This window comes from Zootoca vivipara, chromosome 8 (genome assembly GCF_963506605.1).
Source record: "Zootoca vivipara chromosome 8, rZooViv1.1, whole genome shotgun sequence".
Classification (NCBI taxonomy): Eukaryota; Metazoa; Chordata; class Lepidosauria; order Squamata; family Lacertidae; genus Zootoca; species Zootoca vivipara.
In genome coordinates, this window is record NC_083283.1 from 62,340,458 (window position 1) to 62,366,199 (window position 25,742).

Consider the following 25,742-nt stretch of genomic DNA (forward strand, 5'->3'; position numbering starts at 1 on the left):
CACAATTAAGGCTATTGCTTTCGGAATCTGATTATGAAATGATGAGCGGGCAGGAAGAAGTTTAATAAGGAAGTAGGAGTGGGCGAATCTGTCAATTCCTGTTTCTCATTTTGTTCCAATCTTAAATTCAGTTCTCCACATTTCTACATCATTATTTGCAAAAAAATATTAATTTAAAAAGATCCCCGTGAAAATTTGGCAGCATTTTAGTGCAAATTTATCCTGATACACACAATCCCTAATATTTACAAATCCGTTTCCCCTGATAGAATGCATTTTTGTACACATGACTTGCCTGGAAAACTGCATTGCAAAATTCGGTGTGAATGTCAAAGGATGGCTTTGTTTCAGTTTGCGTATTGAAAGTGCTAATTATGTACATTCACCTTTAGATTTGAATGGAATCAAATCTCTGTTCCATCCCCTATGAGAAGGATTGATCTTTGCAAATAATATTTGTTTGATAATCAAATATTATTATTTCTTATTTATGCGATTCACCCTGCCCTGCCCAGCTCTACCCCTCTCTTACTTGCTCTACCCTAAATCCCACTGCTTGCCTATTGACTACTGGCCTACCTTAGATTCACCAGCTGCCAGGAAGGTTGCTATCAAATCAAAAATTGGGAACTATAGTCAGTGGCCCACCCATACCATGCCCCAGCAGAGTGGCTTGTTGAATTGTCACTCAGAGCTGTTGCTTGTGGAGCAGGAAGTTTCCAGTTCTATCCCTAGCAGAAAAGCAGGGACTAGTGGCTTTGTGGGGAGGGAATGATAGCTTAGTGACAGAGCAGTACTGCATGTGTCACATGTGGAAAGCCCCAGGTTTGGTCCCTGGCATCTCCAGTTACCAAAAGTTTGGGCAGCATGTGATAGCCAAATGCTTCTCTGTCAAAGACCCTGGGGAGCTACTGAGAGTAGATAATGATGGGTTATATCAGGGTTTCTCAAACTTGGCTTTCCAGCTTTTTTTTGGACTACAACTCCAATCATCCCTAGCTAGCAGGACCAGTGGTCAGGGATGATGGGAATTGTAGTGCAATAAGAGCTGGAGACCCAAGTTTGGGAAACGCTGGGCTATATGGACAAACAACCCTGTATAAGGCAGTTTCCTATGCACCCCATCCCTTAAAGGCTCATATCTAACATCCCTGTACCCTAGAGGCAGAGGCTTACCAAATCGGTGTGTTGCCGCACAAAAATTCTACACAATCAACAAAGGGCTGTCTATTATTTGTCTTCTTCATTTCTCTGCTCCCTCACTGTCTCCCCAACTTGTCTCTGAAGGGTTGCTCCCTTTCTCTGATCCCAGACCTTCCTCTACTAGTTCTTTAACAATATATTATGTTAGATGATTAGAGACAAAAATAAAAATAAAAAATAATGGGGCTCTAGGTCTAGGAGCTTTTTAGGTTTCCATAAACATCAGAGTTTTAGATACTCTGAGATGCAATCTGAGCAATTTCCTTGATCTTTTACTGGAGCTGGTAAATCATTTATTGGGGTAGCCTTTTTACAAAATCCTGCTTTAAAAAAACAAACCCCATAAAGTCTATTTATCATAAAATGCTGTACTACCAGCCATCTTCAAAGTGATACATGTACTGCATTAATTATCAGCTTACAATGCCTTGAAAATGGTTTGGGCTTTTTCAGTATCCTGGCGCCCCACTATCTTTGCCTTGTAAAAAAATAAAATTGAAAATAACATAAAATTGGAATACAGGAGCCAAGAAGTGTGTATTTTAAGACAGGGTTTTCCTGAAACTCTTTTTTTTTTGAAGTGATTGCAAAAACTACTACTCTTATCACTGCCAATATTTGTCTCCATAAAGCTATAATTCATAGCATACTTCAATAATATGTGAATCCCTAAGTGGACAGGCCTTTATAATCTTTATAAAATGAGTCTGCAAACCCCAAAGGACATACAGAGCCCAATCTATTGCTCACTTACTTCAGAGGCACTAAGACATTGAGCTGGATCTGAAGATGGGCTCAGTGGAGTTCAGGGCCGGCACAACCATGAGGTAGATGAAGCAACCACCTCGGGTGGCAGGAACAGGGGCAGCAGATTCCAGTGTATATATTTACTCCCCCCTTGTTCCTGGTGTCATTCTTCCCACCCCTTTTTGTCCCTAATGGTGAAGAGGGCCACCATTTTGTGGTTTGCCTTAGGTACCAAAATGTATTGGGCTGCCCCTGGGGAGTTCCACTCGCAGGGAAGAAGAGGGCGGGGTGATATATTTTTTATTTTTTGCCAATTCTGCCTTCCCTCTGCAGCCCCCTGAAAAAGTGCACCAGATGACTGAGGAATTTTCCAGAACAGGGCAGGAGGTGGCTGTGGACAGTGGTGGAGGAAGGGGGTGCAGGGGATGCGGGCCGTCGCGGGTGTCATCACTGAGGGGGTGTGTGACAAAATGACAAAAATATGAGTTTAAAAAGATGATAATAAAAAAATTGGCTCACCAAACTTTTTAGTTCAGTCAACAAACAGAACGAAACACAGCTGGCACTAGTCGCCTCACCATGGGGGCCGGCACTTACTGCGGGGCCTGTAGTGTTCCCAAGCCACGTGTCTCTCCTGGGAGTGTTGTGGTGGCTTGGGCACCTGCAGGTTCCGCGCTCCCTGAAATAGCAGCATGAGACTTGCGTCTGCTCTCCGCCTCTCCAGCTGCCCTACAGCTGAGGGGGAGGCGGCAGAGAGGCTCCATGCAGCCCACCCTGCCCCTGGCTGCAGGACGCACGGGCCACACCTGCATAGGTGCCAACTTCCAGACTGAAAAATCCGGGATCGGCAGCTGCACGGAACCAGAAGTAGCACTGCGGCCATTTTGGAACTGGGCAGAGCGACACTGGAAGTTGCTTCTACGCATGCTCTGCCCATTTCCAAAATGGCCACAGTGCCAGAAATCACTTCTGCGCATGTCCAGAGACTCCAGACATGCACAGAAGGAGCCTCCCCGGGCCGGTAAGAATCCGGGGGATTTATGGGGGTTTGTTAAATCTGGGCTGCCAGCGGGAAACGGCTGGAAAAACGAGGGTTTCCCAGGGAATACGGGAGACTTTGCAGCTATGCACACCTGGCACCCGAGCGTCTAGCTACACTGCTGGCTGTGGAGGAGGCTGCAGGGGAGTGGGGAACTGGTGAAAATTGCTGAACTATCCCTATCCTCCAGTGAGGAACCTCTGCTGGGTTCCAGTTCGCTCCGTGAGCAGGAGCCCTTATGCTGATGTAGGAGACAAGAGTCTTCAGTGCCCAGAAAACATTTCATTTGATGACTGCAGAAAACTCTCACCTTCTCTGTTTTTTGCCTAGAAACTCAATTCTTTCCCCATTCTCAATAATACAGTACACAGTATGTTTAAAGAGGTAAAAATACAGTTCAGCTACGATTGCCCCCTATATTTTCCCGGTCGCAATATTTTTCTTGCATTTTGTTCAATTGTGTTTCTCTTGTATGCTGCCTGTGGCCAATGGGAATTGTTAGCTTGGAGCTCCGTAGCAGGTTGTAGTGGCAGCAAAACGTACCTGACCTCCCATCACTGGTGCAAGAGGGCAGGGAGGTCCGCACAGTGCCAATGCATATATGGCACCTCCTATGGGTGCATTTGCACTGTGCCAACCTTGCTGCAGTCATATCCCTCTCCCTCTCCCTCTCCCTCTCCCTCTCCCTCTCCCTCTCCCTCTCCCTCTCCTTCTCAATAAGCCACAGTGACGTGGGTGATGGTTAGCTCTGCCTACTGCTACTGCCACAACCTCCAGGGGGTGCCAGCTTGGGGAGGCTGGATTAGCCATTGTCAGTGACGCAGTTCCATTAAACCATATTGTACTTGGCAGTGTACAAAATCAGTCTTAAAACTGGCACTGAAATCACAGTGTTTAAAAACCATCAGGTTTATTTCCACCTGCTTCCCATAGGGGACACATGAATCTGAGAGCTTGAAGGAAAGCAAGAGTTAATTGTAAGCGCTGCAGTGCCATGGTGACATTGTTTTTAACAAAAACAATAAACTTTCATTTTTTATAACACACAAGTGATTTGACATTGAAATAAATGCAGATGCTTCTTTGCACAGTGTATTCCCTGTTGTGCTTTCTTAAACACCTTCACATATGGTTTGCCTCATTCTTGTGAAACTGCTTGTTGTTTCTGTCATACAAACAGAACAGATTGATTTTACACTGAGTAAGTAGGGAGCAGAATGATTTATCCATTGGAAGCAAATGATTGCCTGCGTGTTCAAAATATTTGAAATTAATCTTGGCTGCTTGAAAAAAATTTTCTTCGGATTCTTCCTGAGATCTATTTTACATTTTATTTAGACTATATGGTGTTTTGTTTTATTCTTTAAAAGGGGGAAAGTTTCAGTGTTTCAGCTTCACTTCTGGTCAAAATGCTACCATTTCTACAGATGTCCGAATCATAGGTAAAACTGCCTGAACAAGAATAAGCAGTCAGATTTTGTTTTGGTTTTGTGTAAATGCCTGTAAAGCATGTCACACTCTTAAAGAACTTTCCCCCTGGCTTCCATACAAAATTCATTCATTTTTTCATTCATTCACCTATAAACAATTCTTCCCTTGCCTTAACTTTGCTTCTCACCTCTATATGCATGTAAACTTTATAGATGATCTCATACACATGATATGTTAAGGTAGTTTGTCAGCAATCTTAGGTTTGTAGGATAGTGATAAGAATGGTGATGATCACTTTTCCCCCTGGCATGCATACCTAAACTTTCTTTTCTGGAAACTGCCTACACAGGACAAGTGCCCTGTTCCCTATCTGCTTTATGAAGCTCTCACGTGTAAAACACATTTTGATAAAAGAGCTTTTTTTAAAGAGAAAAAAGGGTGGAAAATAGTGTTTCCCATTGAAAAATGGCCTTATACCACAACTCCTTTCTGCCCTTTGTTGTTGTTGTTTATTCGTTTAGTCATGTCCGACTCTTTGTGACCCCATGGACCAGAGCACGCCAGGCACTCCTGTCTTCCACTGCCTCCCGCAGTTTGGTCAGACTCATGTTAGTAACCTTGAGAACACTGTCCAATCATCTCATCCTCTGTCGTCCCCTTCTGCTTGTGCCCTCCATCTTTCCCAACATCAGGGTCTTTTCCAGGGAGTCTTCTCTTCTCATGAGGTAGCCAAAGTATTGGAGCCTCAGCTTCAGGATCTGTCCTTCCAGTGAGCACTCAGGGCTGATTTCCTTCAGAATGGATAGGTTTGATCTTCTTGCAGTCCATGGGACTCTCAAGAATCTCCTCCAGCACCATACTTCAAAAGCATCAATTCTTCGGCGATCAGCCTTCTTTATGGTCCAGCTCTCACTTCCATACATCACTACTGGGGAAACCATAGTTTAACTATACGGACCTTTGTCGGCAAGGTGATGTCTCTGCTTCTTAAGATGCTGTCTAGGTTTGTCATTGCTTTTCTTCCATAAATAAATGGGTTTTTTTTTGTTTTTTTTTACACCAGTTAATGAAGATATTCAGGTCTGTTGGAGTATGTTATTCAAACAGAGGTGCCTAAACTAGGTTCATGATGTTATGAACCTGGTTTAGTTTATGAGTTGAGTTTCTGCCATATGAACCTGGTTTATTTGCCTCTGTTTAAATAATATGCCTCAATGTACCTGTAGTGTATATTCTCCTTCTCCCTCTCCTTCTCCCTCTCCCTCTCCCTCTCCCTCTCCCTCTCCTTCAATAAACAAAAAAGGGGGCACCCCCATGTATTCCATTGAAATGAATGCTCTGAGTAGAGGTGATCTTGGTGAGAACACAATCAAACTCAGCCTGAGTATCTTACCAAGGCAGCTGGGGAGATGAAGATTGAGATGACCAAAATTTATAGAACTGACTGTCTGTAATCCAACATGACACAACAGATAAGGTTTCAGATATCTTGCAACTGGGAGAGATGGAGGGAGAGTGATTCTGCTGTGCAGATGCCATATATATAATTTATATGATGAAAGGACACATGTACCAATCTGGAGTTAAAGGAGATCCACAATTTTCAAATAAACAATAAAGCAGATAAGTGTCATATTTTAGTTGTGGTTCACTTTCATGGCTGAAACTATCGCTTGGGTAGTTTCGCAAGGAAACAAACGAATGGAACTAAGTGCCATAATTATTGTTAATGCTTGTTGCTTTAATATGTAGACAAAGCATACTGGGAAATAATTTGGTACCTAAAACTTTCTGCTATTCATCCCTTTGGTGGCTTCCCCCCCCCCAAATTCAAATTTTAACAAATAAATATATACACTGAGTCAACCTCAAACCACAGTTGAAGTATTGATGAACATGCTCCAGAGTTACCTAGACTCTCATTTCATTTCAGCTATGGACATTCTTATGGGCCATCGCTTTGAGATCCTATGGATTTAAGGGGAGGGTTGTTCCTCAAGTGCATCTATGTGACCATGGAGTAAGGAGCTGTCTTAGAGATGGTAGTGTCTGTCCTTAGGATGCCCCAAATACACAGCCTGTCTTGCCAGTATGACAACAGATCATTTTGTTTACCAAAGCTAGTTCTCTGCAGTTTGTTAATGAATAACTATCCAGATTCAATGACTTCTGGTATCCCTGTAGGTTGACTTCACTCTCAGATCCACCAGTTAGCCACAACTCTCGGTGGTACACAGGATGACCAATGGCAGAGCAAGCCTGTAGGAAGCTGCCGTATACCAAGTCAGAACATTGGTCCACCTAGTGCAGTATAGTCTGTCTACACTGACTGGTGGCAGCTCTCCAGGGTTTCAAGCAGTGTCCTCGCAAAGCCTTACCTGAAGATGCTGGGGATTGAACCTGGGACCTTCATGCAAAGCAGATGCTCTACTACTGAGCTATGGCCCTTCGCCAATTTCCTGAAGTCAGTGGATGGGACTGTAACCATCTTCAGGTGCATGGGGTGGGGTTAGACCTCACAAGTCCCATCCAGGTAAGTGAATCGTTGTAATGAATAAATTGCTGCGTGTCATCCTCAGCTTTTCATCCCCAAATTGGCAACAACTATCTGCTTCAAAGGCCCGCCGAGAGGATGGTTGACATGAAGGTTGTGATGCATTTCATGTGAAACCAAATAAGTGATGCAAATAAACAAAAAGGAACAAGAAAAATCATGTTAAGCCCAACATTTCCCTTTTAAGAGAACTACAAAACAAAAGTGCTGCAAGGAGCTTCTGGCTCTTATTAAGGGGTACAAGATTAAGCTACAGCACTGCAAATATTTGGGGAATATTAATTTGCATGTGAGTCAGAGTTGTAGCTCAGAGTCTATTCATTATGAAGAAATCCCATTTACTGTAATAGGATTATTCCAGAGGATATGCTAGTACCTGTAGAATCATAGAACAACAGAGATGAAAGAGGCTTCAAAGTCATTTATTCCAGCTTGAGGGAGGTTTCTATTAGTACAAACATTCCTATCGGTTCAATATCATCCAGATGTTCTGTAAGGTCCCATTTCACCAGGTTAGTATGAGCTGTAAGAAGAGAGACCATGAGGAGCGTGGGGTTGCACTGCTCAACAGCAGATCACACAGTTTGTATGCAGATGGCTCCTGGCATCTCTATTCAAGAAGAACACAGATAGTAGATTTGGCCAGGCTATCTAGATGAGATCTTGGAGACCTGCTGGGAAGACAGCTAGATGAACCAATGGCTTATTTCAGTATAAGAGAATTTCATATATTCATGAATGCTAGAAGTGCCTCCAGGACAAGTGTCTTAGAATTCAATTCCCATCAACCACCCAGACAATAGCCCAATGGTCAGTTCAAGCAAGCAAGCAAACATTCACATGCTACAATGAAAGGCGAGAAGGTCTGCGGAATCATCAAAGAGAACCCCTTCTTCACCTTAAATATGGCAGTGTGTTGGCATAGGATAGGGATCCATCAAGCTGTGCTCCCCCACCAAACAGCCCCATTTGTGGTGCAGCGGGTCATTGCACCTGCCAGTTAACCGGAAGGTTGGTGGTTCAAGCCCACCCAGGGACAGCTATGGGCAGGATTCCTACATTGCAGGGTGTTGGACCAGAGGATCCCTGGGGTCCCTTTCAGCTCTACCATTCTATGATTACAAGGGATGTGCTTCTGTACATTATCATTAGTATATCTCATACAGCACCATCAGCACTCAGAGCCATCTATATAATCTTGCAGGATCAATAAACACCTTAGGGGTTTCTAGCTTATATTGGTTGTACACCATCAAAAGCTCTAGGGTTTCCTTAGAGGATGATGGACATTTCCTGAGACCAGCTGCTCTGGGCCATGGGTCCTGTGGGCTGGATATGGAACATCCACTTGATCAGAGTTGTGGACCCCCAGGAGAGGAGGGGCTTCACTACAACCCTTAATTGTGTGTCGTGGGTAAAGGGGCAATAATGTATCATGGGGGCAGGGGGATTGGCTCTTGAAGTACAAGTCAACAGATTTCCTTTACATTAGCTACTCATCCCATATGGATATTTCCCCCTCTGCAGAGAGTCTTGCAATTCCTAAATGTGCCCCAAGTTCAACCCATACCTCACTCCTTTCGTCTTTATTTCCAGTTCTGGTCCAAAAGTGATCTTGGAACATCTGACTACTTGGGGTTAGTGGGGAGCAGGGAATGTTTTTTTTTTTGTCTTTGTAGATCTTCCTGAAATGGCTCTGGCAGGCAGAAGAGAAACTGGGAAGAGGGCAAGAGGATAGGCAAATGGATTATACGTACAGGATGTGTTTAAAGGCCTGCTTGTTCAGTTGTGAATAAAACTATACTTTATCTGTCTCTTGATTTAACAGGAAGCCCTGCAAACTGGGAATTTGCAGCAGTTGTTCATGAATGTTACAGAGGTGTGAATTACATTCTCTAGCTGAGCTTTAAAGAGACGAGGGAGCGCACTGGTGTGATTTAGGCAGGCGGTCGGTCAGGGGGCGGGCGGGGGGGGGGGGGCTCCTAGTGCTCATTCCTAGATCTTGCCCACTTTTGATTTTTAGTTTTCCACTGAGGTATAATGATTGAAAACACTCTGTGCAGTTTGCTTTTGCAGGATTTAGCTTGGCCGTGTGAGAGACAAAATCCTCTGGTTCAGTCATCCTTGCTTGCAGCATGCCTGAGTGCTGTTTTTTAAAAGTTGTTTTTTCTCTGAGAAACAACCGCTTCCCCCTTTAACTTTTCAATCAAAGTGTAAAAACTAATGTCTCCCTATCAGATATACTGTACATGGTGGAGTATTTTATAGAGCTTTAAATTAGCATCTGATGTTTATCCTAGGCATTGCTTGCCTGTAAAGCCAGTCCCCTTTGAAATTCCCTTGACATTAAGGAAGTGCAAGCACCTTGAGCAGCTATGTATACCATATGAGATGGAGATGGTTCCCTAATTTTATTTGTTTTGTCCCTCCTCTCAAAATGTATACTATCTGAGTGTTCTGTTGTGTTTTGGCACTGTTGGTTTTTTTTTCTGATTGAAGTGCCCAGATTCAAAATCTTCTAATTTGAAGAAGCATACTACCAAATGGCTTAAAAAAACACAAAACCTTTTAATACAGACTAAGGAAATAGGATGTTCGTATTGCAGTAATGACACTGGACAGAAACTAAAAGGAACTAGAAGATAAAGTTGAAGTGTGGACCCTGAGACATTGACCAAGTCCACACATAATGCTAAGCCATGTTTTATTAAACTATGGTTTATTAAACATTATGTGCTAACCTTGCCCAGCAGCTTGACTATAGCTTGTTTACTGCCCTCAAACGATGATCTGAAGCCATGGTTTGTTCAGAGACAGATTTAGAGCAGCACGACTGGTTCTGCTGACCTGACCTGAGCACGAAACCTAGGGGGTGCCTCAGGGCATCACAACTGAGCAGAACAGAAAGCAAGAGGCTGGATGAGGGTGCCAATCATTGGCCTCACACAGGGTGTTGCTGAAATTTGAAAGACCAACGTTCATCCCTGGTTTGTTGATGGCTAGTGAACCTTGACTTGTCTTAACTATTGCATGTTGTTATGTGTGAACTCAGCGCCTTTCCTTAACCAGTTTGTTTCTCTACCCAATCCCAGATGCATTCAGGCTTCCTCTTTCCCAGCACACAGTCCACTACTGTTAGGAAGGCTCCTTATGGATATGGTTAAAAGTAGGCATAGGTCTTGACCAATCTGAACAAAACCAAGAAACACAGCTTACAATCATGGGGACTGGGAGATGAGGAAAGGGAAGGGAACTAGGTAAAGCTGAAAAAGTTTGGCTCCTGCAGAAATTCAGAGGGTTGGAGCATTTGGAGGGGGTGAGTAGAGGTGGAGCTGTCCAGTGAATACAAAACCCAAGGGAATGAAGAAAGTAGGAACCAAAGGTCACAGCTATAGGGAAAAGACACTCTGGTGGGCATGATATATAATACAGAAGATGATCTCATTAAGGACAGGGCTGGGAACAGTGGGCATTACCTGAAAAAGGATTCAGGTGATGAGTTGCACTTGTTTTACCCCACCCTTCTAGTGCATTCACATTACTCAGGGCAGCTTACAGTGATTAAAATCTAAGCAACCCCACAAAAGGAATACAGCAGCAGCTTAAAAATAGAAACTGGCTCAGCAGGTAAAAGCGTTTTAAAATGTGCTGCCCACTTGATGGAGTTACAGATGTGAATTTTGGCTCCTTTGCAGACGGATCCTATGATTCAGTGCTCCAGGGGGAAGAAACATCCCAGAAATGACTCTGGGAGTCGTAAGGGAGATAGTTTTTGAACGTGGGACTGGAGGACCAGGTTTACACAACAGCCCATCCCCACTGCCACCTATGCAAAGCCTATGCACAACAGCCATTCCATTTCTTGCTTGAGAGATGCTCACACAGAATCTTTGCATAGGAGGTGCACAGTACCCACATGAGACCTGACATTTCCTCCATTCATCCCCACCCGTTTATGGAAGAACATTACTTTCGACTAAGAATGCATATTTATTCTTTTTTCTTAACCTCTGCTTCAGTGCATTCATGACAAGATCGTATGGGTATGTAGCTGCGTTTTAACAGTTTTTTAATTTCAGTTGTTGCTTGAAGCACTGTGCTGGAAATTAGACACTTTTAGTACTTCAATTATTGTTGATTTATTCCTCATTCTTGTAGATACAGTGAATGTAGTTACTCAAGGAAGGTTATCTAATTTTGAATGCCAAGCACCAAATCTCAGTGTACATCTTGGCAACAGCAAGAAAGACTTATTGACTTGAAATTTGTCATGCCAGCATGAGTGCCTTGTAGCATTTTCGTTTACTGCTTTGCATTAAATGGGAGAAGACAGGAAAGGAAAAAAGCCATTTCTTTTCCAGTCTGACACTGGACTTATCCGGGGTGCTAAATTATGTCAAGTCTTTGTTCCCAAATGGTGACCTTTGCTGAGCCCTATCTCGCCTGAGGTGAGCAGGATCTCAAGGGATCTTTCTTGAGGTGAATATGATATTTCTCTTTGTCTTTTACTTGACCTCCTTGGGTTAAATGGGTTTGAATTTAGCTCAAGTTCAAGCCTCCCAAAAAGGAAAGCAGCTTGCTTTTCACTCTGAATTAGTCCACAGAAGTTTGCATTACATTACATTACACTACATTACATTGCATTACATCCATACTTTGGCACATGATTGCATACATGACCATCACTCCCAGTTCAATTCCTATGTAGCTGCAGCTTCCTGTCACACAGCAGTCATAATGAGCTCTGGGCTTGGGCAGGTCCATGCTATGAACTGTCCAGCTGTGTGATGTAGCCTGCCTAAATAGTTTCCCCAAATTGTAGTTTTCTGTATGTCCTTTTCTTCCCCATCCTATCTCCAGGCCACAGAGGAGTGATTCAAAATGTTACACTAAACGGTGATGTGTGTGTGAGGATGGATGAATCCGCCCATTTTGGATTCCCTCAATTTCCTCCCCCGCCCCCAGTCCTTTCCACACCAGTTTGAGATTTATTTCCCCCCTTTAAATCCTCATGAAAATTAATCGGCAAATTTCTCATGATAAACATATGCTTGTATGCAATTCCTCCAAACATAGTGTATTTTAAAAGTTATTTTCTCCAATATATGCATTTCTACACACACTTTGCCCTAGTATATGCATTTTTTGGTACACACATCTTGGATGGAGGACTGCGTTGCAAAATTAAGAGAAGCACGACTTTTGAATGATGGATGTGTTTTTGCCCATGCATTGTTTTAGTCCACATTGACACTGCACATTTAAAGCACTATGATACCACTTTAAACAGTCATGGCCTTCCCTCAAAGAATTCCGGGAGCTGCCGTCTGTTAAGCATGGTGAGAGTTTTTAGGAGACCCCACATTCCACTCTCAGAGCTACAGTTCCCAGAGTTCCCTGAGAAGAGGGATTGACCATTAAACCACTATTGGAATTGCAGCTCTGTAAGTGCCAGTAGATAAATAGGTACCGCTACAGCGGGAAGGTAAACGGCGTTTCCATGTGCTGCTCTGGTTCACCAGAAGCGGCTTTGTCATGCTGGCCACATGACCTGGAACCTGTACGCCGGCTCCCTCGACCAATAATGCGAGATGAGCGCTGCAACCACAGAGTCAGTCATGGCTGGACCTAATGGTCAGGGGTCCCTTTACCTTTTAAGGGAATTGTGGCATCTCCTAACAACTCTCAGCATGCTTAACCAACTGCAGCTCCCATAATTCTTTGAGGGAAGCCATGGCAGTTCAAGGTGGTATCATAGTGCTTTAAATGTATCGTGCGAATGCAGCCTCAGAAAATGTGAATTAGAAAGGCCTGCCTCTGGATGTGAACTGGAACAATTTCCCCCTCATCCTCATATGTGTGGCAGATAGAAAATATATGTACCAAACCACCTAAATGAACACCTCTCATTTAATGGACATTTATTGCTCTCATCCTCCTGAACATATTCCAATGTCCGTTTCCTAGCAGCACATTTGTTTTCAATGACCTACCAAAACGCATCCTACAGCTTTGCTAAATCATCCCCCAACCTCCGAATCTGGCTTCTTTGTATATGCCACATGTTTTTCATTAGCTTTTTTTTTTTACTGTTTTCCCCTTCCTTTTCTGTAATAGCTGACACATATTTTTCAATTGCCTGGGAAACAACAACAACAACAACAACCCTGTAAGCTGTTGCAGGACACTATTAATAGGTTTGCCTCCAACTGAATAATATATGGGTGGCATAGCACATGTTTAGTCTTTCATCCTTATCTGTTTGATCATTACTTCCAATCTGCTGTGTGAGAAATGTGACTGGCATGTTGTCTGGAGTAAATAGATGCTGCAGGTTGAGATCATTTATGCATGGCTTGAATTTTGATGAAATTTTATACTGCCTTCTGGGCTAAATATTTAACCTAAGCGATTGTCCCAATAATTTGGATGAATCAAGCCTTTTGAGATGGAAATTTTACCTTCCATTATCTCCCGTGCTGTTTACTATAAAACCTTCTGTGAGTGTTAGGGAGCAAATTAAAAAAACAACAACAACACCTAAATTTGTTTTGGGTACTTTCCTCTCTCTTTTAGTTCTATGAGTTATGAAACATGAAGTCAAGCGGAAGTATGGAATGGAAGGCTGTTCACTGATTCCTGTTGAAACTAAGGTCTCCAGCTGTTTTTGACTACAACTCCCATCATGCCTAGCTAGCACAACCAGTGGGAATTGTAGTCCAAAACAGCTGAAGACCCAAGTTTTGGAAACCCTGCTCTACATGAAACATTCCCCACAAGGAAAAGCAGGCAAGAACCTTTCGACCTGATGTGCCCGCTTTATGTTTGCAAGGGTGTTGGTTAGTGGGAGAAGATTAAAAAGTTATAATCTCCAGCCTGAAGTGGGATCTCATTTCCACTTCATTCTGCTGCATGCACAGACCCAACCTAAGAGAATGGTACTCCTGTTCTACACCAAATGAATTTGACCCAGAACACTCTCCCCTGGCTGTATATTGCAGAGAAAACCAGGAAACAAACAGACTCTTGTGTCCACCATTCCCAAATGTCTTAGTGACGATGCTCTGATAGGTTTCTGGTGGATATTAAATCCCTGAGGAAACATTGCAATTCTTATCTGATCCATCCTCATGGTAACCCTGTGAGATAGTTCATTACCTGCCCCATTCTCTTGCTGAAGAAGTCAAGGACAGGCCTGGATCTGAGCCACAGTTTCTCATGCTTTCTCTGAGCAACACTCTGTCAATTATGCTCTCTTTTTCAAGCTGTTCTCTACATTTATTGGTTCTGCATGCAAATTGGGATTTACATAAGAAGCAAAGCCCCTTTTACATGTGTCGACACACTAACTATCAGACACAGACGTGCATGCAGGTCACTGATTTTTTCACCTACCATTCACTGCTAGAGATGCTTTTTGGAATACGTGGGCATAGTTGCTTTGCTATTTAATTAATTGGCAGTGTGTCTGCTTCTTTCCTTTCCTTTCTTTTTTTTTTAATAGGAAGTCTTTACGCCAGAAGCAATGTTTGAGATACTGGGAACATAAGCAATTAGCAAATTATGGTATGTTTAAATGAAAATAGTTTCCTGGCCTAGCACAATGAAGAAGGCTTGCAGCCATGTTGTTTCTTCATTAAACAAAATGACAAGGTAGCAATAAGTATCTCCTATAGTATAGACAAAATTAATGACACAGCAATCATATGATAAATCATCACAGTTGGTGTGTTCTGCAGCAGAAAAACACAGTTTTGTGTCCCCATCACACAACCACATATTGAATTTCACAGCAGGTGTGAAGCAAATCAATGTTGGCATTGACTACAATTAGAGTGACTTTTCTTTTTTAAAGCAGATTCCTTTTAGGAGTGTGGGGATGGGGTGGGGAAATACATTCACCATGCAATATATTTTATAAAACTTTTTCATTTCTTACCACTTTATGGAATAGGCAGTGCCCCTCGCTTATTCTGATATTCTTATTTATTCATTCCAGGGACACTTTTAATAGGAGAAACTGTGGAGTAGTTGCCCCAGGCAGCAGATTCCAAAAGGGACACAATTTTCCTGCCCCAACCTCTCCCATTTTAAAAATGAGCAGAAGCCTGGGGAGGGTTTTATTTTGGCTTTTCACTTCTTGTATTGTTGTTGTTGCTGCTGCTGCTGCTGCAGGCAACTCCCCATTTGCAAGGGGGTTGCATTCCTGGCCCCCACGCATCAGCGGAACATGCATCAACTGGCCCCACCCTGTTACGCCCCCAAACGCTTTCATAAGCCCCAGCCCCATTCTGCCCCATTTTCCAGTTACTTCAGGGTCTGTCTGTGGTCGTCAATCGGATGCACATAAAATGGTCTCTGCCTGTATTAGTAGTAGTAAAAAAGTAAAGGTAAAGGACCCCTGGACGGTTAAGTCCAGTCAAAGGCTACTATGGGGTTGTGGCACTCATCTTGCTTTCAGGCCAAGGGAGCCAGCGTTTGTCCACAGACAGTTTTCCAAGTCATGTGGCCAGTGTGACTAAACCTCTACTGGTGCACGGAGGACCGTGCCAGAGTGCCAGGAAATGCCATTTGCCTAGTCGTAGTAATAGTAGTAGTAGTAGCACCATTCTGAAGGTAATCAGCCCTGAGTGCTCACTGGAAGGACAGATCGTGAAGCTGAGGCTCCAATACTTTGGCCACCTCATGAGAAGAGAAGACTCCCTGGAAAAGACCCTGATGTTGGGAAAGATGGAGGGCACAAGGAGAAGGGGACGACAGAGGACGAGATGGTTGGACAGTGTTCTCGAAGCTACGAACATGAGTTTGAGCAAACTGCGGGAGGCAGTGCAAGACAGGAGTGCCTGGCGTGCTATGGTTCATGGGGTCACAAAGAGTTGGACACGACTAAACAACTAAACAACAACAAGTAGCAGCAGCAGCAAAAAAGTGGGGAAACATACCTAGGGCTCCTCACAGTGCCAGGTCAGAGCATTTATAGCAGGCTTCTTCGAACTCGGCCCTCTAGATGTTTTTGCCCTACAACTCCCATGATCCCTAGCTGGCAGGACCAGTGGTCAGGGATGGTGGGAATTGTAGTCTCAAAACATCTGGAAGGCCGAGTTTGAGGAAGCCTGATTTAAAGCACGAGGATGGGCAAGACAGGTGTCAGCAGTAGACCCTGACAGAGTACCTGTCCACAGTACACAGAGTACCTGTCCAACTGCACAAGGATGTCAGATGCTGACAGTAGCCCAAACAGCTGGCAGGGACTGTTGGCAGTGCCCACCTGGCCTTTTCGCACCAGCTTACCAGGAAAGGGAAAGGAACATGGCAGGGAGGTCAGTGCTGTGCAGCTGCATTGGCAGACCTAATCTTGTGTTCCCTCTGATGCATCCCCACAGCACTAACCTTTTTGCTGCCCCTTCCCTCTCTGTCCAAGTGCAGTGATTCTGGCACGGTGCTTAGATTTCCATCCTCCACTATGTGCAAGTTTGGTATTAATCAGTGCTCATAAGATTAACTTTCCTTTATATTTGTTAACTGTGATTATTCTGAGGGAGACAGCATGCCCAATTGATCATTAGTCATTTTTAGTACACTGTTCTGCCGGACTCTTTCTCTCTGCGTGAATTTTTATGTCCATTAAAACATGTCTATATGTAACTTTATTGTTTCTGACACCTAAATGTGTAGAATTTATTCTCATGAGCTGGAAGCGGTCGTTCAGCTCTGACATTTTAAGTATGACAATAATCCAAGTAATTGTCACTCATTCACTTAACTGGAGACATGTTTACTTCCTGAGAGAACTAATTAGAGTACAGTGTTACTATCTTTTAATTGCAAAAAGTGTTTCCTTTTGTTTTCAGTTTTGCATTATGCCACTGTTCTTCACAGCTCACGAACCTTAAAGAATCTTTTCATAAATGACACTCTACTGCCACCTTCTTTGTCCCCAGAACTCTTTGATATCTGGTGAAATCTCAGTATTCAGACATCGTTCATCCAATTAGCCGAGCTTCCTCTGTTTGCCAGCTAGTCTGAGATGTTTGAAAAATTCAGTCTTTCCGAATTTTTATATGAAATGACCTCATCTGCACTGCTTGCCTTAAACTGTGGATCAGAACTTCCACATCCACTGGATGTCACAATTGTGATGCAATTGTTGTCAGTTTAAATATTTCAAAATATGCATTTAAGTAAAAATGATAAGAGAGGAAAAACACATTTAGATGCTATTTTGGGAGAAAACAAATTTAAATACATATCTTGTGAGGATTTTTTTAAAAATAAAATGGCTGAATAATGAAGACCAGAATTTTGAGTAATAGGATGCAAAAAGTGATATTGACTAGAAATAGGTATAGCCACTCATCCCAGATCTAGTCTCACAGCAACATCACTCTGTGGAAGCAGTATCATAGCTCTCCTAGACAGTATCCAATGTATACTTTCTCAGTAAATCCCATTAAACCTTTCTAAGTAAATAGCACAGGCTGCTGAAATTCCTGATGTTTGGTACATTGCTCACACCCAATGCAATTTTTTCGCTTTTTTGTTGCTGTTGGTCTTAATATGTTTTAGTGATGTGCCCCTCAAATTATTATTATTATTTTGTATCCTGGAACAGAGTCTTTCATAAATCATTCAATAGGACTATGACTATTAGAGTCCAGAACTGTGGAAATAATGACACTTTGTTTATTACCACATTTTTTGGTTCCATCCTTCTTTCAAGGGAACAGTAGTGTTTACGTCCTAAATGACTTAGGCCCCAAATACCCGAAATACTTCCTTACTTTCAGACCCCCTTGGTAGTTCCTACAGCCTCAGAAGCTTGGTGTGTGTGTATGCAACCTAGAGCTGTAGCTAGGGGGTGATGAGGTGGGCACAGGCAAGGCCCGTCCCCCTCACAAAATTGGCTAAAAATATGTCTATAAATAAAAATAGCAAGGTGAAGTGCGTGAGGAATTGAATGGGTGGAGGGGGGTTGGAGGAGAGACGGAAAGAAGAGCTAATTTGTCCATGGTTAGGGGGCGCAAGATCAATCTGGGAGAGGGCATTATTTGTGCAATCTGGGAGAGGGCATTATTTGTGGCAGCCCGTAAATTGTGTAACACCCTCCCCACAGAGGGTGTCTGGCATCTTCATCACACAGTTTTCAGCAAATAGAGAAGGCACACCTCCTTACTCTGGATTTTGACACTTTTAAGATTTACACTTTTAGGTCCCACCTTATATCAGTGATTGTACGTTGTTCTAAACTGTTTTAACATTGTGTTTCAATTGTTGTCACCTGCCCTGGGACCTTAGGTTGACGGTAAATGATAATCATGGTAATATCCTCGATTTCCCCCCAAATTGCTGTGTGGTCAAGCTAGTGAGAGGCCCAGAGTTACCCAATAAGCTTTGTAGTTGAGGAGGGATTTGAAACCGAGTCTCTACAGATCATGTTCAGTTCTCTGTCCACTGCATGGCACTGGTTGCTGGAAGTTGGTGAATCTGCCCCTTGCAGGAACCTCTTAACAATGCATGCTTTTAAAAGCATCTGATGAGAATGCAAACACACTCCTGAAATGCAAGATTAATATCTTGTAATCAAGCTCAATTCTCCAATCTCAAGGAAGGTATTTTCCCAAACAAACTATGAGAGTTGCCGGCATTTATTTCACTGAGACTTGTGTGGGTGTACTGCTTGAAGAGATGGGTTGCTGGAGTGATTATTTTTACAGCCCTCTAACTCACTCTACACTTCCTCCCTACTATTAAGAGGTCAGCAATTTGGAGACAATATGAAAAGCACATGGAAAGATTCCAGCAGTCATAAATGGGTTTGCTTCAGTTTCTGTGAAACAAGCCCTTTAAAATAAAGAGAGAGAGCATGAGTAACTCGATTAAAGGCAATTGGCACATCAAAGCATGGAAGATACAGTGAATACACTATTAAACATCATGAATTAAGTTTTCTTTGTATCATTATGCATATCTAAGCTGCTTGGCTCTAGCTAATTCAATAAGGAGTCAAATGTCCTGATTTCGTTCCAAAAGCGGCCAATGAACTATCGCTAGGATAGATCCTAATGCACTAACAGGGCAATGCAATCCTATGCATGTTTATTCAGATGTAAAATCATAGCTGCCAAGTTATCCCTTTTTTTAAGGGATTTTCCCTTATGCTGAATAGGCTTCCTCGCGAGAAAAGGGAAAACTTGGCGGCTATGGTAAAGCTCACAGTGATTAATGGGCTTTACTCCCTAGAAAGTTTGTTTAGGACTGGAGTATTCCTGATTTTTAATATATAACTTTAAAGAGAAGGAAATAGGAGTGCTGGCTTCCCGTACCTGGCATCCTCAAAGATGTTACTGGATTGTGGCTCCATCTACCCTCCTGACCTGATGGCAACTGGAGTTGCAGATGGAGGAAGCAGTCAGTTTAAATTTCTCTCAGTTTCTCATTTTTTCCAGATTTAAGTTCAGTCCTCTACATTTGCAGGTGAGTTTGCAATCATCTTAAAGAAGCTCTCATGAAAATGAATTAGCATTTTATTGTGAATTTCTCCTAAGATGCACATTTACCCCAATATAATCCATTTCAGTTTCATGAATATATGCATATTTATGCACACTTTCCCTTAGTATAAGCTTGTTGGTGCATATTACTGGCTGGAGAACTGCATTACAAAATATATTTTTTAATAATATTTTTAATTAGTTTTTCCAATTTTACCAATTCTTTTAAAATACAGTCCGAACAAATCTCTCATATCTGTTGACCCTTCCATGGTGCTCTTTTAATCCCTTATAAAGCTGCTATGTTACTTATATTTTATCTGTTACAGTGGTACCTTGGTTCTCAAACGCCTTGGTACGCAAACAACTTGGTACCCAAACACTGCAAACCCAGAAGTAAATGTTCCGGTTTGCAAACTAAGTTTGGAAGCTGAACGTGCTCCATTTTTAGTGTTACGCTTCCATTTTGAGTGCCACACTTCTGTTTTGAGTGTTACGCTTCCATTTTGAGTGTTACGCTAAGGTCTGTCTGTTTTTGCTATTTATTTTGCTTTTTTGTTTTTGCAGCTTTTTTTGTTTTGTTTTTGTGACTGTGTGGAACCCAGCTCAGCCACTGATTGATTGATTGTGTGACTGCAGTACATTGTTTATTGCTTTCATTTTATGGATCAATGATCTCATTAGATAGCAAAATTCATGTCAAATTGCTGTTTTAGGGGTTGTTTTTAAAAGTCTGGAATGAATTAATTCATTTTGCATTACTTTCCCTGGGTAAAGCGCGTATTGGTTTTGGAACGCTTTGGTTTTGGAACGGACTTCCGGAATGGATTAAGTTTGAGAACCAAGGTACCACTGTGTATGCATTAATTCGAAATTATTAAACTATAAATTCTCTTCTGTTGCTATACTTCAAATCCTGCATACATTTTAACGCAACCATGATATTTTTTCCCAATTATTCCACAAAATATTTCCATTCTTCAATAATGTTTTTCTCATTTTGTTCTCTAATTCTCAGAGTTAGTCTAGTTATCTCAGCATATTCCATCGTGCATTACAAAATTCAATTTTTGCGGGCGCTGTCCTTTTGTTTGAGTATTGTTTCAGAAGGCCCAAATTTAGCTAGCTTCAGCTTTAAATGCAAACTGAATTGCACCTCTCCCCCGCATTTCTAGTTAGGAGTCCAAAGGCATCTGCAGAGCAGGAGGTTGGGAAAGGCTCTATCAGCGTATCACAATTCATAGGATTCATTCAACAGCTCTTGCCTTATTTCCCTGCAATGATTGTTTTTAGGGCAATCTGAACCTATTCTTTTCAGGTCCCTCTACTTTTCTTCTTTGCGCTGGGAAATTTGGTATCACATGTGACCTCCAATAAATGCCATGAGGAACTCTTGACAGGTGCAGTAGTACATTTCATGACCCCCAGACACAGAAAGATGTATAAATCACCAAGGGAGTGTCCCCCCCCACTTTCCTCTGTACTGTATTTCTTCTTCCACTTCAAGAATGTGCTGAATGCCTCAAAAGCTCTGCAAGGAAAGAAAAAGTGTTCTATGGCTTTGCTGAATGAAAATGGAATGTATATTGACAGCAAAATAAAAATAAAATATGGTGCCCCCCCTTTTAAAAAAAAGGAATGCATATTAGGGGGGGGGGAGAGCTCTGGGAACCAAGTCTGAAGGGCAAGGGCAAAATGTTTTTGTAAACTCCTTAGAATCAGATTCATAGCTGAGTTTCCTTTTCATTATTTTCTTTTTGAAAGAAATATTTCAAAAAACAAACAAACTCAAAAACCCACCTCTTTTATAGGAAATTATAGCCCAGTTTGTATGATGGTATCTTAACAAATAGATATAAGAAATATCAACTCTAATATTAATAATATTACTTAATATATACTACGTATTTTAGTGTGCCATCTACATGGTCACATGTAGATGATGAAGACAAGAGTGCTGTATATCATAACCATAAAATGCATATTTCCATGAAATAATGAACAGATTGATATTTCTTGCATTTGCCGCTGCTACAATATGATAACAATTCCAGAAAATACAAGAGAATGTTCCCATAATCTTCCTATGTGCTTCCAGACCCAATTCAAGGAGGTGATGCTTGAAGTCAAATCCAGTTGAGTTCAACAAACTAGCACTTAATGTGATTATAAACCAGACTGTAGGAGAGCCAGTGTGGTGTAGTGGTTAAGAGTGGTAGACTCGTAATTTGGGGAACCGGGTTCGCGTCTCCGCTCCTCCACATGCAGCTGCTGGGTGACCTTGGGCTAGTCACACTTCTCTGAAGTCTCTCAGCCCCACTCACCTCACCTGGTGTTTGTTGTGGGGGAGGAAGGTAAAGGAGATTGTTAGCCACTTTGAGACTCCTTCGGGTAGTGATAAAGCGGGATATCAAATCCAAACTCTTCTACTTCTTCTTCTTGCTCTTTGCCACACACCAATCAGAACTCGGCTTCAGGAGATCATGCCAAGAAAAGATTGCATCTGATACCAGATGTCCCATCTGGGTAGGAAGATCTGAATTGAAGAAATGTTTTCCTAGATTAGTCATTGATGCCAGGGTCATATAAATGCAGTTAGAGGCACCAATATGGGAATGGGAAATTTTTGAACTATATTTCCCATCATCCCTGACCAGCCAAAGGGGGTGATTGGAATTAGAATTCAGCAACATCTGGAGGGCAAATGATTGTATAAATCTTTCGAAGGGAGAATGCCACAAGTGGGATCTGCAACAAACTGTTGCAGTTAGGGGTGGGGGAGAGATCTGATTCAGTTCGCATTTAAGGCCAAATTTATGAAAGCCCCACTTCCCAACACAATATAAGGACAAAAATACCGCCATCCTTTGAAATTATCTGAATTTTGTGGTGCAGTTCTCCAACGAACCAGTGTTTACAAAAATTCACATTCTAGCTAAAATGAACATATTAATGAAGACAGTATACCAAAATGTGTTATATCGGGAGCAGTTGTTTTTTAAAAATGTGTACAATAGCCGAAACTACACACAAAAATGCATTAGGGGGAATTTGCACTGAAATACTGGTGAATTTGCATGGCAGTTTTTTTGAGAATAAAATTTGCAAATTGCTGCGGAAATTGGGGAATTGAATTTAAGACTGAAAAAATGAGAAACTGGGAGAACCAAAATGGGCAGATCCTTCCATCCCTCGCCCACCTGAATTCGCTAATGAAACAAGCAGGAACTGCAACCAAATGTTGCATTCTGGAGTACGGGGGGGGGGGGGGTCAGGATTCCAACCACTCCTTTCTGTCCTCCCTGCGCTGAGTTTTCTGTTTCTTCCTCCATCACTTAGCATCACTTAGCACAATGGCCATTGTGCATATTCAGTTCAGAGTCAGCTGTTTAGGAGGGACCCCCAATAGATTCCCCAAAATCCTTTTTGTTCTTCTGCAAATCTTCGGCTTCCTCCAAGGCCACTGATACTTCCCTCTTGTGTACTGAGGTGGCATTCTAGCTACACGATCGAAAAGGCACTCGTAGTCTGAGAATTGGAAACCGAGGAAATGGTGATGCTATTCGTTTCTAAACTACCTGGGTAATATTGTATTGAAGCACAGGACAGAGTTCTGGGCTTGGGGGCTTTGTTTGTAAGGAAGCAACTCCCCAAGAGCAGTCGAGCAAGCTTGTGCATTGTCTGAATACCATAAATACAGCCAGTATCTATTGTGTCATATAACAAGCAAACAAAAAGAACACTGCATAAAGGCTTGCAGTTTCCTCCCTCTTTTCCTTTAATGCAGGAAGACCTGATTTCTGTAAACAACCCCCTAAAGGTACTCTCTACCAATCACAGCCCACTGCAAAATAGATAAGGTTCTCTTTATGTATCCACCATGTCTTGATTGTAATTTCTATCATGGGTGACATTCTGGTCCAGTTCTATCAGGTACATTCTGTGTGAGTCCTTTAGAATACTGTGATAAAACCCTGCTGAATATAGGATCATTTTGCCTTAGGGAAAGAGAGAGAGAGAGAGAGATTGTGTGTCAAAGTGCGCACAGTTCAAGGTGGATTTCTCATCAGATTTTGCAGTGCTGGGACATGTTAAAAAGAATTTTTTTTTAAAAAAAATAAGAGTGGTTCAAAAGGAATTAAATCTAGTTTTCAATGGCTGGATTTTCTTCAGAGCCATCAGCCCAAATTACACTCTGAAAGAGTTGACTAACTACAATAGCTCACTATAAAATGGAGAAGAAAAACTTAATGCTGGTATTCCATGATGCATTTTAGTTTACTGAAATTTTTCCAAGCCCATTTATCTTCCTCTTACCGATTGAACTTCCCCTGCTAAAGAGATACATTGAAAAGAGTTTTAAGTATAGCAAAATCTGTCGCAAATCAATTGATTCTTAATAACGCTTGTATCTCCTCTGATAGAAGCTCCCTCTTTACTTATTTAATGCTTCTTAATAAAATAGCACCGTTGTCTCAATTTTGAGAGACAAGTCACAATAAACATGGATAAGATTTGCATTTAAAAGCTTGCAAAATTTGCTCAGATAAATTATTCCCCCTGAACATTTGTTTCTCCCACCTACCAACAGCAAAATATTATGTTAAGCATGGGTGAAACCAGTGTTAATGTATCTGACAATGGTTAGAGTTCAATACAAGTAGAAGATAATGCCATGGACTCTAGGTTCTTTGACATTTCTCCAGTATTAGAACACCAAATCATTTAAATGTACTTGGAAAGGTGCCTGGTTTTGATTTCAAGGCTGCTAATTAGGCAGAACCAATCTCATTGAGTATTCTGTTCCAATATTTAATTGCATTCACTATTTTTGTTTTATTTTACAAACTTTTACGATCTAAACTTTACGCTTAAAAATGAGAGCTGCTGTAGCATAGTGGCCTGGAAAGTGAGCTAAGAAATGCCAGTTCAAATCTTTCATCAGCCACCAACTCATGGGGTGACTTGAAGCAAGTCAGCTTCTCAGCCTTAGCCCCTCAGTTGCAACAGAGTATTGACAATTGTGACCTATCTGATCAGGTTGTGGTGAGAATTTATCTGAGATAATATTTATCTGTTTGCTTGTTGTATTATCTGTTAAAGGAATATATATGCTGCCTTTCAAAAAGATATACCACAAACGCATAAAAGCAAAATAGCAAGTAAAACTGAATTATAAAAATATTAGGGGCTGCCGCACAAATTGCAGCATGATGGCATCCTTACAGTTTTATTATATAGTAAGCTATATTAAAAATGCTGTGAAAAGATATGCAGTCTCCAGAGTTGGAAGCAATCTTTCAGCAGCCATCTCATCAGTTCCAGATAGGATAGTAGAGACATAATTCTCTAGTAGGTTAGCAGCCTGCTGCATATCCACAAATCATGAGAACTTTTTGAAGCACCTAGGCAGCAACTACCAAAAAGAACATAGGAGGCAGGGGATAAGATTACTCTACACAAGCAATGTGGCTATATTACAGTAGAAAGGGGAATGTCGACAGTAGCGAGACTTGCTAACTTCAGTGGGTTCTTCTGCCTTTTTGCCACGTAAATAAAATAAGTATATAATTTATTTGTTTAAATTAATTTAAAAATTATTCAGAAGTTACAATGCAGCATTCTCAATGAATATATCCCTAAATAAGTATTTTATTTTATTTTTTTTAAAATGGTTTCTTTTTCCATCTCTGGAAGTTGACAAAGGTGACCAGAATCCTAGCCGCCATGGCCTAGCTAGCTATCCCAGTGATGTTTTCTTCACAGAATTGCTCTACTTTTGCTGTAAAGTTCCAACTAATACTGAGGGGGATCTTTCATGACAAGCAATTCCAGAGTCTCTTCCCCAGTGCCCTGCAAGCAAAGATGTGCTTTTACTTCAGGTTGCAGCTGGTGTTTTAGTGAATAATCATTTCAGGATTTCAAACAGTATTTAGTTTGGAGGAAGATGGAAATTTCCCCCCTCTAGTTAAAGCAAATGTCCTTGGGGAGATAGTCTGTGGCAAGGTAGGGAAGGTACAACATACCATATTCAGAGGATTCTCAGAGCAGAAGCAAGTCTCCTTATTGTTGTTCTTTCCCCCATCTTTTCTACAGAATGTTTCGCTGTAATTTTTTAAAAAATGAAAATGGGTAAATTCTGTAGATGGTTTACCCCCCTAGGATATTTCATTTTGTGTGTGTCTGGTTGCCTTAAATTGGAAATGTGTTTATTGCTTTATTGCATCTACAAGCCTCTTTCCTGGTGCTCGGTACTACTTTAATTCCCTAAATAATA

The 25,742-nt window shown here is 41.8% G+C and overlaps 1 protein-coding gene across 1 annotated transcript in view; it reads left to right on the forward strand.

Annotated features, from left to right (window-relative positions):
* The window catches only part of LOC118090247 (uncharacterized), a gene marked incomplete at its 5' end in the record, with an annotated part of 91,294 nt that overhangs the window by 59,875 nt on the left and 5,677 nt on the right, over positions 1-25,742 (forward strand). The window lies entirely within an intron of this gene.